The 20,119-nt window shown below is 41.7% G+C and overlaps 1 pseudogene; it reads left to right on the forward strand.

Moving 5' to 3' along the window:
• LOC111969151 (FERM domain-containing protein 5-like) overlaps positions 1-14,050 on the forward strand; it is a 24,949-nt pseudogene extending 10,899 nt beyond the window's left edge.
• Positions 14,051-20,119: the final 6,069 nt, after the last annotated feature.

The raw sequence follows: 20,119 nt of genomic DNA on the forward strand, positions 1-20,119 counted from the left end.
AACCTTGCCAAATGAAGCATAATTGATCGAAAACTTATAAAAAGAGAGACGAATAGTCCATTAAAAAGTAGAATATATTTTTTGTCAATAGTTGAGATATTTTTGGAAGCCTGGCTCTCTTGGCATCCATGAATACTGGTGCCTTCCTCAGTCAGAGTCAGATACTTAACCCAGTCTATATTCACTGTCAGTCTCTTCTATACACCTTACAGATTGGCATGTTAGTAGAGCAGTGTTTCAGGGTTTGATAGAAGGACTGTAGTAGGGTATATGAGGCTTTGATAGACACAACTCTGTCACAGTCTATCAGTGAAGCACTCAACCAAGCTCCTCTCCAGAGCAGAACCTTGAGGCCAGGGGAGAGACAGGTGAAGTCTGGGAGATATGATGAACGTCAACAAACTAGGCCAGTAGTCACCGGTGTAGTGTCTTACCCTCCCCACTCATTTAATGTATTCCATTTTTCATTCGAACCTTTATTCATACAGATTAATTGAATAACATCTGTTCAACTCACCAGAGTATTTTCTTTCTCCTCCAAATGGTTATGAGCTCGACAGACAACAAGCGTTTCTCTGAGTGTCCCCTCTAAAGCACTTTCCTTTCTTTCATCTCTATAAGTCACTGGCGGTAAGCAGAGAGGGGTGATGGATGAGAAGAGGAGAAGAGAGAGAGGAGAGAGAAGAGAAGCGAGAGGAGAGAGAGAGAGAGATGAGAGAGAGAGAGAGGAGAGAGAGAGAGAGAAGAGAGAGAGAGAGAGAAGAGAGAGAGAGAGAGAGAGCAGCAGAGAGAGAGAGAAGAAGAGAGAAGGAGACGAGTGAGAGAAGGAGGAACGATGAGAGAGAAAGAGAGAGAGAGAGAGATAGAAAGTATCGAATCAGTGCAGAGGTAGAGAGAACACAGCTGAGTATTGTCTCAGTGAGATTCTGTTCTAGAATGGTCCTCCAGCTCTAGACAACAAGTCAGAATACACAATACTGAGCAATCAGACAACGTAGTCTGTCACTAAGTCTAGAGTAAGAGGCGAGAGGAGAGCAGTCAGTATTTAGCCGCCTAGAAAACACCCTTTTGACTGATTTGTTTTTGTTTTATGTCTTTCAGCATTGTTGGGTTTTACACAATGTATATGCCAAGAATTAAATGTATAGTACATGAATGCATGACCATGTTATGACTATTGAATTATGCATGATGAGATGCAGTTGCGAATTTGATGGGTGATTGGATCGTTGGCAGTTACTACTAGTTAGGTCACAGTAACTACTAGAAAAAGCCTATTTTCTAACATGTGACCTCTCCCCTCAGCCCAGCCTCCATCTCTCTCTCTCTCTCTCTCTCTCTCTCTCTACCAGATGATTATGATATTTGACTTAGCTCTTGTAATTGAATATAGTGTCATCATCAGCATGATGATTGTGGGCCTAATTTGATACAAGATCATCCTATCTCTTCTAGATAGAATGTTACATCCATGATGAAAATAGATATGTTGATGAGATACATTATGCATGACCCTAGCTAAGCCGTAGATATGCAATTTCATATCCACATCATATGCTGAATATACAATATTTTCCTAGCTGCTATTTGTCCAACTCTTCCTGCTTATGGATAGTGGGTGAAGGGACCGCAGTGACCTTATGAGTGTGTGTGTGTTTGTGTGTGTGTGTGTGTGTGTGTGCGTGTGCGCGTGTGTGGGTGTGTGTGTATTTCTCAGTACTGTACTGCTGTGTCATTAGTTTGTGGCAACCTGGGACAACTGCCAGTCAGCTGAACATCACATCACCCTCAAGAGGCTCTCTCTCTCTCTCCCCTCCCCCCTTCACAGTATATGCAGTATTCATATATARAGACTCTACTACTGTAGACCATCTACAGGATCTTACCTCTGCTTCCCTCTAGTGTTGGTCTCTCTCATCTTTCACTCACTGAAATMAATGAAACAAAATTCACTTTACAAATCATTAMCTCACCGCTGGAWCCTTTTTCATCSATCATCARACAGCCCACCCCACAGTKATCTGTCGAGTCCCAGTAMACTGATGTTGTGTCCTCATCTCCCAGAGGACAGACTCCAGAAGAGTCAGAGCTGAACTTCCTGCAGAAGGCCCAGGAGCTGGAGACGTATGGTGTGGACCCTCACCCCTGCAAGGTACAAACACCATGAGAAGAGAAGGGTTCATTATAGCTCTGCACTGGCAGTCCTTTTAGCTCTCTATTGATTCCAGTACAGCCTGAACCTCATTTAATACAATATGATTTCTTTGCTATTCTGTTTGTGAGGCCAGTTGTACATTACATACAGATGTCGGATCTTAATTTGACACCTTTCGTCGCAGGAGGAAAATAATCCTGCAGCAGGAGGATTTGAATAATGAAGAAATATTTAAAATCGCCGCCAGGGGACAGCTGGAAGCGGTGTTTGTATAGAAGGGATATAGTTGACCCTTGTACTGTATGTCGTAGCCTATAAGCTATATAAAATGGTGGTTGTTGATGTGTATGGTTGCATTTCAAATATATTTTGGTACATTTGAGTGTTGCAGTAATAGGACCTAGACCTAGCGTTTGAGCAAGTGAGAAAATAATTTTGATGGCATGCCCTGATCCCATTGACTCAACTGCTACTTTTCAGGGACTCACAAGGCTCATTTGAATATCCTGATGTAGCAGGAAAATTCTCTGCGACAAAAGAGTGATCAAGTTAAGATCCGACATCTGTACAACAACATACGTATTCAATACGTATTAAATACTTGTGTTGTGTCTGTGTCAGGATGTGTCAGGGAACCCTGCCTTCCTGGCCTTCACTCCGTTTGGCTTCACTGTCCTGCAGGGGAACAGGAGAGTCCATTTCCTCAAGTGGTGAGTAATAATATGGTTAGCATAGTCATAACTTTTGTCAAGCCTTCATTGTTTTACAGACAGAAATAGTTGCATACAATGTAAGAGATGTAAGTGTGTAGTTGTTGCATAAAACGTGCGACATTTGGCTTGCCTGTCGTTAGCAATTGTTCTATTTAACCTGGCAGTCCAGAATCCCACAGTCTCAGACCTAAACCTATTTGTCCCTCCTGACTAGAAAACAGAGCTGTTCTAATCTGCCAGTTGGTCACAATMAATATTTCAACTCTTCTCACTGTTCTGTTCGGTTTTGACTGGTCTTGTCTTGTCTTGGTGGGTAGGGACGAGGTGACAAAGCTGAAGTTTGAGGCAAAGACATTCCATATATATGCAAATCAGAAAGAGGTGGGTTCCATGACATGCATTATTAAAATGGGTTCCTTTCTGCTCTGGAATTACACAGTGAAATTCATGTAGATAAACCTGTTTTATGCATTGGAAATGGCCTTTGGGGAGAAGGTGTAATTTAGCCGTAATAGAGAAGTTAATGACTTAACTGGACATAAGATGGGGGTCCATTGTTGATAGATAAATGTGTACTCATTGTAGTCTCGTTCATAGAAATAGAATGAATAGAAGTGGTGTCTCCATTCAAGTCAATGATTGCTTAATTGGTGGACTGGCAGCCATTTTGTGTGTACCCATGCCAGAAAGTAAAAGCAGGAAGTGTACCCTTCAATCTGTGCTGTGATTTGAGTCAACTCAACTGMCATTACAAAAAATGTATTCCATTGCATGAGCCACATCAGTTAGCATAATTTGAATGAACATTRTSCATTACCATGGCAATCCAGCCTCAGTTTARAGAACATTCCAAAATACCATGTAKATTATTGCATCACAATACCAGGCAGCCATTGCAAGTGTACCCATGAGTTTACCAGTCAAATGCCAGGGTAAGAGCTTCCAAACCRGTTCTATTCATTCTATTTCTATGGTMTTGGTAGCCAAGTCAGAAGATGTGAAATACAAGATGTGCATACTCTGTCATACTRASATGTGCATATGCATACCTACATGTGTATACTCACTGCAGGACAAGAAGATCATCTTGACATATTTTGCACCTACACCTGAGGCCTGTAAACACCTGTGGAAGTGTGGAGTTGAGAATCAGGCTTTCTACAAGTGAGTTACACTGACTATCAGTAATTTAATCAATCAATCAATATATGATACYATGTACACTACRGGTCAAAAGTGTTAGAACACCTACTCATTCAAGGGTTTTTCTTTCTTTTTACTATTTTCTACATTGTAGAATAATAGTGAAGACATCAAAACTATGAAATAACACATATCAATAAACTATTGAATATTAACAATCGTTTGTAGTTTAATCCAAAACGTTTTCAACAAATCAAAATATATTTTATATTTGAGATTCTTTAAAATGACAGCTTTGCACACTCTTGGCATTCTCTCAACCAGCTTTGTGTAGGTAGTCACCTGGAATGCATTTCAATTAACAGGCCTTCTTAAAAGTAATTTGTAGAATATCTTTCTTCTTAATGATTTGAGCCAATCAGTTGTGTTGTGACAAATGTAGCCATAGCCCTATTTGTAAAAGACCAAGTCCATATTATGGCAAACAGCTCAAATAAGCAAGAGAAACAACAGCCCATCATTACTTTAAGACATGAAGGTCAGTCAATACGGAACATTTCAAGAACTTTGAACGTTTCTTCAAATGCAGTCGCAAAAACCATCAAGCGCTATGATGAACTGGCTCTCATGAGGACCGACACAGGAATGGAAGACCCAGAGTTACTCTGCTGCATTGAGGTAAAGTTCATTAGACTTTACCACCTCAGGATTGCAGCCCAAATAAATGCTTCACAGAGTTAAGTAACAGACACATCTCAACATCCAACTTTTCGAGGAGATGTGAATCAGGCCTTCTATGGTCGGATTGCTGCAAAGAAACCAATAATAAGAACAGACTTGCTTGGCGCAAGAAACACGAGCAATGGACATTAGACCGGTGGAAATGTGTCCTTTGGAGTCAAATTGGGTATTTTTGGTTCCACTGCCGTGTTTTGGTGAGACTGATGTGGTGTTGAACGGAATGATCTCCGCATTGTGTATTTGTCCACCGTAAAGCATGGAGGAGGAGTGTTATGGTGTCGGGGTGCTTGTCTGGTGACACTGTCTGTGATTTATTTAGAATTCAAGGCACACTTAACCAGCATGGCTACACAGCATCTGCAGCGATACGCCATCCCATCTGGTTTGTGCTTAGTGGGACAATCATTTTGTTTTTCATCAGGACAATGACCCAACACACTCCAGGCTGTGTAGGCTATTTTATACAAGGAGAGTGATGATGCTGCATCAGATGACCTGGCCTTCACAATCATCCGACCTCACCAAATTGAGATAGTTTTGGGATGAGTCGGCCGACGAGTGAAGGAAAAACCAGCCAACAGTGCTCAGCTTATGTGGGAAACTCCTTTCAAGAACTGTTGGAAAGCTATTCCAGTTGGGTGAAGCGGTTCAGAGAATGCCAAGAGTGTGTGCAAAGCTGCATCAGGCATCAAGTGGTGCCTACTTTTGAAGAATCTCAAATATAAAATATATTTAGATTTGTTTAACATTTTTTGGTTTCTACATGATTCCATGTGTTTATTTTCATAGTTTATGAGTCTCACTTTATAATGTAGAAAATAGTAAAAAATAAAGTAAACCCTTGATTATGAGTATGGTGTTCTAACTTTGGACCCGGTAGTGTATGTGCTATTATTACAATGTTTATTACATTCCTAAATCTCTTTTGTACTGTTCACTTCACAGGTTTGGACAATAGTCGCAGCCAGGTAGAACAGTGTTTCCAGCTCAGTAATCTGTTCTTACAAGGAAGTAGATTCAGATACAGGTAAATACAGTACTGGCTATAAGAAACGTTTTGAAGATCCTTCAGTTTAGTTTGGTGATAATGCACTCGTTGAGGGTTATGTTTTGTCTCTGTGTTGGTTCTCAGTGGCAGGGTTGCTAAGGAAGTGTGGAGCAAAGTGCCAAAATAAAACGAGGAACCTCCAGAGATTCACAGGTGAGCCTTGTGCTTTTGATGTCTGAGTTACACCATGGCAGTTAGTTTGATGTCTGAGTTACACCATGGCAGTTAGTTTGATGTCTGAGTTACACAGCATGTGTCTGTTTTAGTTTTGATGTCTGAGTTACACCATGGCAGTTAGTTTGAATGTCTGAGTTACACCATGGCAGTTTAGTTTTAGTGTTTGATTGTCTGAGTTAACCATGGCAGTTAGTTTGATGTCTGTGCTGTCTACACCATGGCTGTTAGTTGTTATGTTTCTTGGTACACTCATTGCAGTTAGTTGATGTTCTGAATGTTACACCATTGGCAGATTAGTATTGATGTCTGAGTTACCTAACCATGGCAGTTAGTTTGATGTCTGAGTTACACCATGGCAGTTAGTTTGATGTCTGAGTTACATCCTATGTTGGCAGTTAGTTTTGATGTCTGAGTTACACAATGGCAGTTAGTTTGATTTATGAGTTACACATGGCAGTTAGTTTGATGTCTGAGTTAACCATGGCAGTTAGTTTGATGTCTGAGTTAACACCATGGCAGTTAGTTTGATGTCTGAGTTACACCATGGCAGTTAGTTTGATGTCTGAGTTAACACCATGGCAAGTTAGTTTGATGTCTGAGTTACCCATGGCAGTTAGTTTGATGCTCTGAGTTACACCATGGCAGTTAGTTTGATGTCTGAGTTTACACACATGGCTGTTATGGTTCTTTGATGTCTGAGTTACACCATGGCAGTTAGTTGATGTCTGAGTTACACCATGGCAGTTAGTTTGATGTCTGAGTTACTACCCATGGCAGTTAGTTTTGATGCCTGAGTTACCATGGCTGTGTTTAGACAGGTAGCCCAATTCTGATTTTTTTCCCACACTTTTCCAATCTCTCCAAATGCTCCACTACACTGCCTCACATACACAACAGACATTACAATGCGCCCACTGATGTCACTCCTTTTCAGATCTTTGATCTGAATGGTCAAAAGACCAATTATTGAAAACAGTATCAGAATTGGGCTACCCATGGCACCTAGTTTGAGCATGTTGCTTACAACTCTAGAGGTGTGATTCCCACATGGCCCACATACTGAATATACACTATATGTTACTGGACTGTGAGTCCCTTTGGATAAGACTGTCAGCTGAAATTACCTCCACTATATATCATCCTATCTAGAAACTAAAAGGGTTCTTCAGCTGTCTCCCCATAGGAGAACTCTTTGAATAACTATTGTTTCCAGATAGAACCCTTTTCGGTTTCAATGTGTAGAACCTTTCCACAGAGGGTCCTACATTTAACCAAAAATGGTTCTACCTGGAATCAATAAGGGTTCTCCTATGGGGACAGCAGAAGAACCCTTTTGTAACCCTTTTTTCTAAGAGCGTATGCCTATACCCCAACATGTAACATTGTTTCCACAGGGCTGGTCTGGTACCCAGTATGGAGCTGTTCCTTCCATCACCCCACGGCCACGGGCTGACAGTGTCCCCCGACAAAGACGGAGAGCTGTACACATCTCCATCATGGAGGGTAAAACACACACTGCCCCTCTCCACACACATATCAGTTTACATATAATTTACCATAGACATAGATTAGGGCTGGATTAAGTCTAGTCATGTGTGTTAACAAAAAGTTTATAGCACACAGATGGCTGGTTTGCCAAGACCCAGATAAAGCTTACTCCTGGACTGAAAATTATGCTCAGATGAATAATCTCCATTGAAAGTGCATTTTAGTCCATTAGTAACCTGGTCCCAGATTGCATCTGCACCGCTAGCAGAGCTACTTTAAACCCTACATTTTCTTTAGAAGTGCCTTACAAAGCAGCTTGCCATAAGATTTAAACGTGTCTATGCTGCTATGCTGCTATGGTACTCTACTGCTTTAGTGTCTGAATGGATATAAGCCTTACAGTGCCTCTTTTTCTGGGGCTTTTAACACACACATCACACACACACACACACATCACTACACATCACACCACACACACACACACACTACACACACACACACACCACACCACACACACACACACACAACCACACACACACACCACACACACACACACACACACACTACACACACCACACACTGACGCACAAAGCTATGTTCTTGAGCAGTAACCTGAGTAGTATTCCTTTGCTATGAGAGAGAGCAACAGTTGTGTGTGTCATTCAGGCTTATCCATAATCCACACCAACACACACACACACACAACAACATCACACACACACACACATCAACCACACACACACCACACACACACACACACACACACACACACACAACACACACACACAACACACACACCACACACACACACACACATACACACACACACCACACAACACACCACAACGCTAAAGGGCTTGCACGCAATTATCTATTCTCCTTTTTGTTGTCATTCTTGCAATTCTCTCAAGAGTTGCTGTGACTGTAAGGTATTATTGTGGCAGGAGAAAGTCACCATGCTGGTTTGTAAAGAACATTCACAGTCCCTTTTACAGTATAAACAGGAACGTGAAGTAGCAACTRACCTACATGATGTCTMTTGCATTGTATTGTATTGTACAATGACAGGTCCTGATATTGAACCCCTCCAACCCTGTCCAAACCTTTCCTGTTCTTCATTGGTATCTACAGTGGTAATAATAKRCAGCCTAAAAATAGRCCTCCTGTCAGGGCCTKTCCATGTATGTCACTATGGAGCATATGGTTAGAAGGGTAGCAGTTTTAGGGGGTGYGGGGYTAGGATAACCACACTGCAATTGKGCCACATTCCTGSTCTCYGGATGTTGCCAGTCACTCTCCCAGCCTGRCTGGCTGTCGTAGAGACAGAGTGGTGTAGTGTAGCCAGCCATCGCCAGTCACAAGGACAAAGGGATAGGGGACAACAGCAGACAGGGGACAAGGGACAAAAGTAGAGCGGACAGACACAGGGGAAGAGTAGGGTGGTAGGACGGTGGTAGGGCAGTTGTAGGACGGTGGTAGGACATTAGTAGGGCAGTTGTAGGACAGTGGTAACTTGGACGCCGGTACAGTGCGCTTATTCACTCCTTCAACAGCCACCATGGTGAAATGCCTGATCCGGATCGAGACCAAGGTGAATGTGCATCTGTGCATGYTCAACCACTGCTACCGTGATATGAAGGTCCGCGTCCTCCAGCTGGGGCCCAGACTCATGGGCAAGGTTCTGGGGGCCATACCCATCTTCCCTGCCCTCCCTGGGGCACCCMCAGCCTCTGGGTTTGGGTCCGCAGAGGCCTCCAGGGCTTRGACCAGGCTGAGCGTAACACCTCCTGGTTATGGCTCCAACAGGCCAGGTAGCTCCTCCGAAGGTAAAGGACCTCATCATCATGGCACAGGATTCAGAATCRCTTACTAAACCATCCAGGGTTACACTTACACATGGCATCATGGCACAGATTCCTCCATCTAGTGTTACAGATCTTAGTAYCATTGCTTTGAAACAGCTTTGGAAGCCATGGCCCTGGAGTCTGGGGTAACACAAGAAGCCTTCGAGGAACCTCTTCCTTCTCAGATTCCCTGTTTTTGTTAGAGATGGAACGATGGCATGCGGCTAGACGGAATTATTTGGTTTGGGTCTGGTGTCTCGAGTAAATGTTATGGCCGACGGCTTTGATTCTGAGTTGATTTGGTTTAAGGTCATGTTAGTAGTGTTGTAGAGTGACATCAGTGGCTGCATTGCCTGTCTGTTGTGTATGTGAAGCAGTGTTTGGGTATCCAGGTATTCATGGGTTGCATGTTTCGTCACAATATGTTTTTGAATGTTTGTTTTGGACTGATGCCCAACTAAGCAATTTACTCAATGCATCGTCAATGAGCGATGATGAAGATTTCCTCAAAAGTGGCTTGGAAATACAATGCCATTCAAAATGAGGCAAATAATTAGTTGGAAAACTTTTTTCATAATTTTGATGTCGCCAGATTGACTTTAGATGTACAGTCGTGGCCAAAGGTTTTGAGAATGACACAAATAATAATTTTCACAAAGTCTGCTGCCTCAGTTTCTTTAGATTATTTTGTCAGTGTTACTATGGAATACTGAAGTATAATTACAAGTATTTCATACGTGTCAAAGGCTTTTATTGACAATTACATGAAGTTGATGCAACGAGTCAATATTTGCAGTGTTGACCCTTTTTTTTCAAGCTCTGCAATCCACCCTGGCATGCTGTCAATTAACTTCTGGGCCACATCCTGCTGATGGCAGCCCATTCTTGCATAATCAATGCTTAGAGTTTGTCAGAATTTGTGGGTTTGTTTGTCACCCGCCTCTTGAGGATTGACCACAAGTTCTCAATGGGATTAAGGTCTGGGAGTTTCCTGGCCATGGACCCAAAATATCGATGTTTTGTTCCCGAGCCACTTAGTTATCACTTTTGCCTTATGACAAGGTGCTCCATCATGCTGGAAAAGGCATTGTTCATCACCAAACTGTTCTGGATGGTTGGGAGAAGTTGCTCTCCGAGGATTCTTTATTCATGGCTGTGTTCTTAGGCAAAATTGTGAGTGAGCCCACTCCCTTGGCTGAGAAGCAACCCCACACATGAATGGTCTCGGATGCTTTACTGTTGGCATGACACAGGACTGATGGTAGCGCTCACCTTGTCTTCTCCGGACAAGCTTTTTTCTGGATGACACAAAAATCGGAAAGGGGATTCATCAGAGAAAATGACTTTACCCCAGTCCTCAGCAGTTCAATCCCTGTACCTTTTGCAGAATATCAGTCTGTCTGTCTGTTTTTCCTGGAGAGAAGTGACTTCTTTGTTGCCCTTCTTGACACCAGGCCATCCTCCAAAAGTCTTCGCTTCACTGTGCGTGCAGATGCACTCACACCTGCTTGCTGCCATTCCTGAGCAAGCTCTGTACTGGTGGTGCCCCGATCCAGCAGCTGAATCAACTTTAGGAGACGGTCCTGGCGCTTGCTGGACTTTCTTGTGCGCCTTGAAGCCTTCTTCACAACAATTTAACCGCTCTCCTTGAAGTTCTTGATGATCCGATAAATGGTTGATTTAGATGCAATCTTACTGGCAGCAATATCCTTGCCTGTGAAGCCCTTTTTGTGCAAAGCAATGATGACGGCACATGTTTCCTTGCAGGTAACCATGGTTGACAGAGGAAGAACAATGATTCCAAGCACCACCCTCCTTTTGAAGCTTCCAGTCTGTTATTCAAACTCAATCAGCATGCAGGTGATCTCCAGCCTTGTCCTCATCAACACTCACACCTGTGTTAACGAGAGAATCACTGACATGATGTCAGCTGGTCCTTTTGTGGCAGGGCTGAAATGCAGTGGAAATGTTTTGGGGGGATTCAGTTAATTTGCATGGCAAAGAGGGACTTTGCAATTAATTGCAATTCATCTGATCACTCTTCATAACATTCTGGAGTATATGCAAATTGCCATCATACAAACTGAGGCAGCAGACTTTGTGAAAATGTATATTTGTGTCATTCTCAAAACTTTTGGCCACGACTGTAGTATAGCGTTAGCTAGCTAGCTAAGATTGAGTGGACACCGGATTTTAGCTAGCTATCGTTAGCATTGCTAGCTATTTTTGATGAACTTAGCTAGCTAATGACAACATTGCCTTGTCTAAAGTAAATTTGACAACATGATGATGCTGGAAAAGTTGTTTCCTACTAAACATTTGACTACTTTAGCAATATCATCGTATTTGCAGGCAGTATAGTGTAATTTAGACTAAACAGTCGTTAGTCTCCGTCCAGAATGACTGGGTTTATCAGGATTTTAGGGCACTACTGTGGTGCCACCGATAGAGGCCGGGTTGAGAACGTTCATAACAATGGCATGACGCGACCGAGTGATGGAGGTGAAACATATGAATGTTTAGGTCAGAGGGGCCTACTGTATTAGAACACCTTTGTTCCTCTGTGTTCGACTTGATCATTCTATTTAGCAGGACAAGGTAGTATCTACAACCTATAATAAATGTGTGTGAGAGTGAAACCTATGATCCTCCATGAGGACTCTGATTCTCCCCCTAGATCGTTTTAAAGGCTGGCTGAGCTCTCTATTTTCACATTAACACTCTGGGCTACAGAGTAGATCCTGCCTCTCATCCCAAAGGTCTCCTGACTCAGGGATTGACATGAATAACTAGATCTGAACACTGAACTGAGAGACACAATATCTCTCTGCCCCAATGTGTAGTTTTGTTCCATGGTACACTGATATGTGTTATGTGGATTCACTAGTTGTGTAATAGGAGTTGTTGCTCATGATGGGATACATTTTCACAGCTCTGAGTTTGATGTTTCTTCTACTATCTCTATCTCTTTCAGGCCTGGAGTCCCTACGAGACTCCGCCCACTCCACACCTGTGCGTTCTGTCTCCCACGGCGACTCCTTCATGCCGCGACACCGTCACCACACAACAGATGCCGGCGAGGSCGGGTCATCCCAGCGGGTCATCTCTGACGAGGCCTATTGCCCCTCGGACAGTGTGCTGCCCACCCCCACGGCCGAACACAGCCTGGAGCTAGCCGTGGCGCGCCACCCTAATGGAGCCCCCTGCAGCATCGAAGAGGAGGAGTCGGAGGCCGGGACTCCTGAGGGACAGGTGGCTGAGTTTGGCCCCGACGGCAGAGTGCTTCGGCTGGGTCGGACCAGGAAGTCTCTCCCTAACAACGAGGTGCAGGAGCTACATAAGTTCATCCTGAGTGTGTTGCGTATGTTCCTGGTGACCATGGGACTGCTGTTTGCCCTGCTCTCCCTCCTCATCATGCTGACTGAGTCTGACCTGGACATCGCCTTCCTCCGGGACATACGCAAGACGCCTGAGTTCCAGCAGTTCCACTTTGAGTATTTCTGCCCTCTCAGACGGTGGGTTGCCTGCAAGTTCCGCTGGATGGGTGGCTTCCTTATAGACAAGTGAGAAAGACTGAGCGATGGAGGGAGAGAAAGAGGAGTGAATGAAAAAGAGGCCTCCTCTGAGAGGACATACGCGAAGGATGGAGGGAGGATAGGAGAAAGTAAAGAAAGGCTGTAGACAGGAAGGGAGGGCTGCTCCATCTGAACGGGAAATAGCCTACAAGCTTCTCCYTCAAGTCACTTCCTGTTACAAGCCAAGGACCGCCCCCTTCGCTGACCCTCTTCCTTTTTCTAACCATCAGACTGAACGGAGGACATTTTCTGAGCTCATGTTTTACTTTGGAAATTCAGGTCATTTCAAGGTACTTTATTTTTTACCAAGAGACAAGGCAACAGAGTTATAAAACGACATAAAATRAGACATCTGAGGTCTGTTATAGGCCTGGGAGGAAACACATATTATTCAACCAACAAAACAACAACAGTTGCCTTTATTTTCTATTACTTCATATGAACATCAATTGTAAGAGAGAAAAAAACTGTATAAAATTAAGATGGATACAAATATATTAGATTTGACATTGATATAAAAACAGAGGTGTGAAGTGTTGAGTTGTGTACTGTCCAATGAGTTTGAGCTGAGAAAGGATGAGAGAGAGAGATGAAAAACCATGCCTTTTAYTCATTTGGGGTCAACATCTAAAACATSMATGATAATCATTCTAATGCTGCTGAAACTTTCATTTGGGCTGCTATTGGAGGATAAACATTTCTACTGGCAGGAGTACTGAAGTCTGGAGTCTGAAAAAGAAACAAAGATATKATATTCAATAGAAGATGTAAAAAGAAACGTTTTTGAATGTACAGTACCATTCAAARGTTTGGACACACCTACTCACAACACTCATCCWGWGTTTTTCTTTATTTTTACTATTTTCYACATTGTAGAATAATAGTGAAGACATCACAACTATGAAATAACAYATATGGAACCATTTAGTAACCAAAACAGTGTTAAACAAATAAAAATATATTTTACATTCTTCAAAGTAGCCACCCTTTGCAGAATGAAGAAAAAGCAGCCAACAAGTGCTCAGCATATGTGGGAAYTCCTGTTGGAAAAGCATTCCAGGTGAAGCTGGTTGAGAGAATGCCAAGAGTGTGCAAAGCTGTCATCAATGCAAAGGGTGGCTACTTTGAAGAATCTAAAATCTAAAATATATTTTGATTTGTTTAACACTTTTGTTATTACATGTGTTATTTATAGTTTTGATGTCTTCACTATTATTCTACAATGTAGACGATAATAAAAATAAAAGAAAAACCCTTGAATGAGTACGTATGCCCAAACTTTTGACTGGTACTGTACATATACACTGAGAATACCAAACATTAGGAACAGTCTCAATTCGCCGATGCATGAACTCAAAAAGGTGTTGAAAGCGTTCCACAAGGATGCTGGCCCATGTTGACTCCAATGCCTCCCACAGTCAAGTTAGCTGGATGTCCTTTGGGTGGTGGACCATTCTTGATACACACGGAACTGTTGAGCATGAAAAACCCAGCAGTGTTGCAGTTCTTGACAAATTGGTGTGCCTGCACCTACTACCATACCCCATTCAAAGGCACTTAAATATTTTGTCTTGCCCATTCACCCTCTGTATGGCACACATACACAATCCTTGTCTCAATTGTCTCAAGGCTAAAAATCCTTCTATAACCTGTCTCCTCCCCTTCATCTACACTGATCGAAGTAGATTAAACAAGTGACATCAATAAGGGGGCTTTCACCTGGTGAGTCTATGTCATGGAAAGAGTAGGTGTTCTTAATGTTTTGTACACTCAGTGTACTATACTGTCTTGTAAGAAAGTTGAAGATATTCTGTGTTAATGACTGTGGGTGTCCTAAACTTGGTTTATAGTTTGTTTGTTAATTAACCATCATTACAAATTGGCATGGAACAATCAAGAGACAGTCATACAGTACATCAAAACTATAAACCAAATGAATGGAATTGTTGTTATTTCTGATTTCAAATGGCATCAGATAGAATACTGTTACCAATTATTTTAATCAATGTATAAAAACTAGCAATCATAAGTTTTTTAAAGAAACTTTAAAAAAAAGATCAATCAACTAGATGCAATGGTGTTCTTTGTTATTATTATGTGACCGTGAAAGTACAGTAGGGGGTAGAACACAGTGGTCAACCTCTTGAAAACACTGACTAGATGTGCAATACTATAATGATAAAAACTATGAGTATTTTAAGGTTGGATATGGTACATTTTAGTATTAAATGTGCCACTTGAAAAAAAATAGTTCTGGTTATTTTCCTATAGAAAATGAACATGCCTAGGTGAAAAATACATTTCAACTTGTAGTTGTGCTAATGCATTGGGTTATTTTAAAATGTTGAATATATTGAAGTCCTGCTGAATTATTTTGTACAAAGTAGAGTCTCCTTATATTTAGAGTTTTCCTTGTATAACCTATTTTAACTKAACTAATGTTATTTTTTATCATTGAAAATTATACTTTTTTAGCACAGTGATTCAGATGAGGACTAGAATTTTAAAAGAAATAAGCAGAGTAGGTAGAGATTCAGGGACGGTTTCCTGGACCCATATTAAGCCTACACCTGAGCTATGGCATCGTTAATGGTGCATCTCCATTCAAAGTGCTTTGTAGTCTAGGAATCGGTTTAATCTGGGCCAGGGAAAGTTTTAGTCAGGTTTACCTCCAAATCCACCTAAGGGAGCATTATACCCTCTCATTTTCACACTGTCTTTACATGTCTACCAAAGATACCTCTCTGCAGCCTCAGTGGTACTTCACATGAGAGCTAGAGTTCCTGAGGAGGGTTTGGGAGAGGGTTGACTAGTGAAGAGCTGCAGAACAGGACAATGATAATCACTACAAGCTTCTATTATATTGTCCTTAGCCAGCACTCTATCTGTTGGCTTAGAATAAACAAGTTGAGAGAGGGAATAACATCGACTTGGGGTTGAAAAATTCGGGAAAATGTCCCCAAATTACCATGCTTTCCAGGAATCCCAGTTGGAAGATTACTGGAAACGGGAGGGAATAAGCAGAAAATCTGGAATCCTCGTACCAGGAATTCTGGAATTTGGGGAAAGTGACCAGAAATTTTGCAACCCTACGTAGATTCAAGATAAAAGTATATTTCTACATGATCATTTGGTTTTGCATCAGTACAATCCTATCAGACATATGTGTATTGTTTTAATGTTATAATCCCTCAATGACTAGTGTATGRTGGGTTTAATAAATAATATAGATTTATGAATTAATGTGGTCTGCTATGCAGCAATATTAAGATAACGACAAGTGGTTGGTCAATGATTGATGTATTAGATTAAAGTGATTGATTTTGTTTGAAGTTGTGGAAGGCCAGTCAAGGCAGAAGATTTAGATTTTTATACCTCAGATCGCAACTTTGAATTTCAGTTCAATGTGTATGACAAACAATACAACCTTATTTGAGCAATAATGAAAACATTTGAAAATAATGAAATGTTGAAATCAATGTGGGCAGCTACAGACAGAAAAAGTAAGTGATGTTTTTTGTTTTGTTTTGATGTGTTCTCCTGTCTTTCCATATAGGATCACTGGATATTCAAGTGACATGTTTTTCATGATTAGCCTACCTACCGTTATACTGGTGAACCTAGCTTCTTAATGCACGGGATGAGATGATGATGAGAAGATGGTGTAGCAGTAGCATGCAGCTCAGTGTTGATTGCAATGGGTGCGTTCCAGGTTGTTGCAGTCATGCTGCACATCTCGAAAGATCTCTATAAATCACTAGCAATATCATATCAGTGTGGTTCCGGAGATGTGCAAACATGCCTCCAGGGGTCGTATTCACTAGAAACCAAACTGAAGAAACAAACAGGGAGGGACTACCTTAACTTAATTTTTTCTTTGCAAGACATTTTCCTACGGTGTGTAATGTAACTAATGAATACTAGCGACCCAGGTGGTAAGATCTGACAATCTGAGCAGTGTGACTGCAATGAAGACGACCTGGAACKTCCCCAATGACTCCAGTGTTAGGAACACCCAGACAGCCTCTGCAATGTCCTTCTGTTAGCTCCCTTACTGTCTCATGGCCATGCATATGGATCGGTCTCTGTAAGCATGTCTTCTGTATTTCTGTTGTTACTCCCAATCAAGACTGAATATTTTTTATCACAGGATGAAGACTGGTGTATTCTATGATTAATTTATCAATAAATATAATTTATTCTTAAATGTGTGTGCCATATCCTTCACCTCGTGAGTCTTACTCATACCATCTCAACCATTGTAACACTTATTTTCTAACAGTATAAAATACTATACAATATTTGTTATTTCTGATGGTTCCTTGTAAACCTTACCGTATGCTTCCCAGTCTAAACAGTTCGCACATACAGTACCATTCAAAAGTTTGGACACACCTACTCATTCAAGGGTTTTTCTTTATTTTTACTATTTTCTACATTGTAGAATAATAGTGAAGACATCAACACTATGAAATAACACATATGGAATAATGTAGTACCAAATAAAAATATATTTTAGATTCTTCAAAGTAGCCACCCTTTGCCTTAATGACAGCTTTGCACACTCTTGGCATTCTCTCAACCAGCTTCACCTGGAATGCTTTTCCAACATTCTTGAAGGAGTTCCCACATAKACTGAGAACTTGTTGGATGCTTTTCCTTCACTCTACGGTCCAACTCATCCCAAACCATCTCAATTGGGTTGAGGTCGGGTGATTGTGGAGGCCAGGTCATCCGATGCAGCACTCCATCACTCTCATTGGTCAAATAGCCCTTACACAGCCTGGAGGTGTGTTTTGGGTCATTGTCCTGTTGAAAAACAAATGATAGTCCCACTAAGCGCAAACCAGATGGGATGGCGTATCGCTGCAGAATGCTGTGGCATTCAGTTGTACAACTGACTAGGTATCATCCCCCTTTCTTAACCGGTGCTAGTATGACGTCAGTGTAGTTGTTGTGAATGTATTACAACACTGCCATCTAGAGGTGAAACACTGGCACTAGATCTTCACTAGGGGGTTTTCTATGGCTCTCATTAGACAACATTATATAACATGACTTGTCTGCCTCAGCCTCCGTACTGAAAAATAATAAACTACATGAAAAGTGCAACTTCAGCTCATCACTTTATTTACTTACAAAACAATAGTAAAAGTGTCTTGCAGATGAAACATACAACATAAAAAAACAACCAATGACGGCCTACCCCGGTGAAACCCGGACGACGCTGGGCCAAATATGCGCCACCCTATGGGACTCTCAATCATAGGCGAATGTGATACAGCCTGGATCAGGRCCACAATGTTCTGATAAGTCACCAGAATGTCCTGACAAGGTTTCAGGTTAAGGTTAAAGTTAGGATTTTGAATAAGAACACATTTTTACTCTCCAAAAAGTCCTGGAAATTCACAAAAACAAAGCTGTGTGGCTGCGTGAGATACTGAGAGAGTAGGCACAAAGTTCCACAGCCCCACTCCACCCAACTTGTCCCCAGCAGCCACGAACAGATGACTGCTACACGGGTGGAAGGCAACAGAGCAGATACGACTCTTCACCACCTTAGCTACTCCTCCAATCTCACTCAACTCCATGCTCTTCAGAGTACTACGGTACCTGGAAACATATCCAATGTAATGTCAGCCTGGCACAGGTTAGGSTTTTACACATCTTACCATTCAAATCAATACAGGATGTCCATTAAATACCAATACAATAACATAGTTTGTCACAGAACACTTAGAAAAAGGGCAAATGCCTAACCTCCATAATGAAAAGCTTTCAGATCCAACTCCTCCTTTTCTTCTTCGATTGAATCCTGTGGAATAAAATAAATAACAGTAAATKATCAGTGAGAAGAGTGAACTGTGAACAGCTCTGAACATACAGTAGAAGATTTGCTCATGATGATGAATAAATGTGCTACCTACCATCAGACTCTAACTAAATGGTACTTTTAAGCTGAAATGATTATAAGCCAAGACCCTTTCAAGTGTATGTAGTATCTTGGGTTGTGTTTGTAAAGTAATGTCTTGATGGTAGAGTCAGCAATGCACAAGTAAACAGCTGTATGGGCTGACTTACACAACTTACAGACTGACTACACCGCTTGTGCCGYGTGCRCGAGTGTTGMAAAATAAATTTAGAAATCTATGTTATTMAATTATTGCACCCACACTGCTTGCGCGCGCCAACGAGTGTCTGCGTTGCCAAGGGCTAAAATAGAAGTCAGTTATATTTCTGACGCAGATCGCGCTGCAAACGCCGCAAGTCCTATGCTCTCCTCATTGGTTGTAAAAGCAGATAAGTGCCATCTCTCATTTGATCACTACACACCCCACGTGGGTGACTGAAAAGACGAACGAGTCAGTCGGTAAATGCACAATCATTATTGAAGTACGCAATACGCCTGTGGGACAGCTGAAAACATTATATTTCATGAAAATAATAATTCCTTCCAACTTATTGTGAGAGATTATATAACAACATATGATTTCCAATCTACAAGTAAATTTATGTAAATTATGCAGAATTACACATTTACCTCAAAATATTGGGTTGCGAGCGAAATGTACAAGCGGTGGCTGAGAAATGACATCAATGTAAAAAAAAAAAAACGTATGAAAACAATTTTATAGTGAAATTATTATAATATATCCCCCCCCCCCTTATCTCTAATAAATCTAAAGACAAAAACAGTTTTTTAGAAAATGTTTGGCAAAGTATTAAATATATAAAAACAGAAATAACCTTTTTCACATAAGTAATCAGACCCTATTGCATTATTTGAAAACTTCGAATATGTGCATCCGTGTTTTCCATTGTCAGATCTTGACGAATGTTTACAAACTTGATCTACCTGTCGAGCTGAAATTCAATTTTGAGTTGGACAGTGATTATGGAAAAAGCACACAAACCTTGTCGATATAAGAGTCCCCACCGCCCGACAGTGCATTCAGTCAAAAAACAAGCAAGTTACACGAGCTGCCGCATTGCCGTAGTAGCGTCAGAGACAGGAAGGAGATCCAAGCACCAGAAGCGGGGAAGAGTATACCAAAAAGTGGCGCTCAAGCATGAAGGGCCCAACAAACACAAGCGCTCCGCGCTTGTAATGTGGAAAGAGGTGGAACATTCAAAGGCGGCCTGAAGCTGGCAGACGGCCACTCGCGGAGGCAGCACAGGAGAGGAGCGTGTGCAGGCCCAGGAGGTACCAAGAACTATCCACAGATGGTGTAGCA

The sequence above is a fragment of the Salvelinus sp. IW2-2015 genome, linkage group LG10, assembly GCF_002910315.2.
Source record: "Salvelinus sp. IW2-2015 linkage group LG10, ASM291031v2, whole genome shotgun sequence".
Lineage (NCBI taxonomy): Eukaryota > Metazoa > Chordata > Actinopteri > Salmoniformes > Salmonidae > Salvelinus > Salvelinus sp. IW2-2015.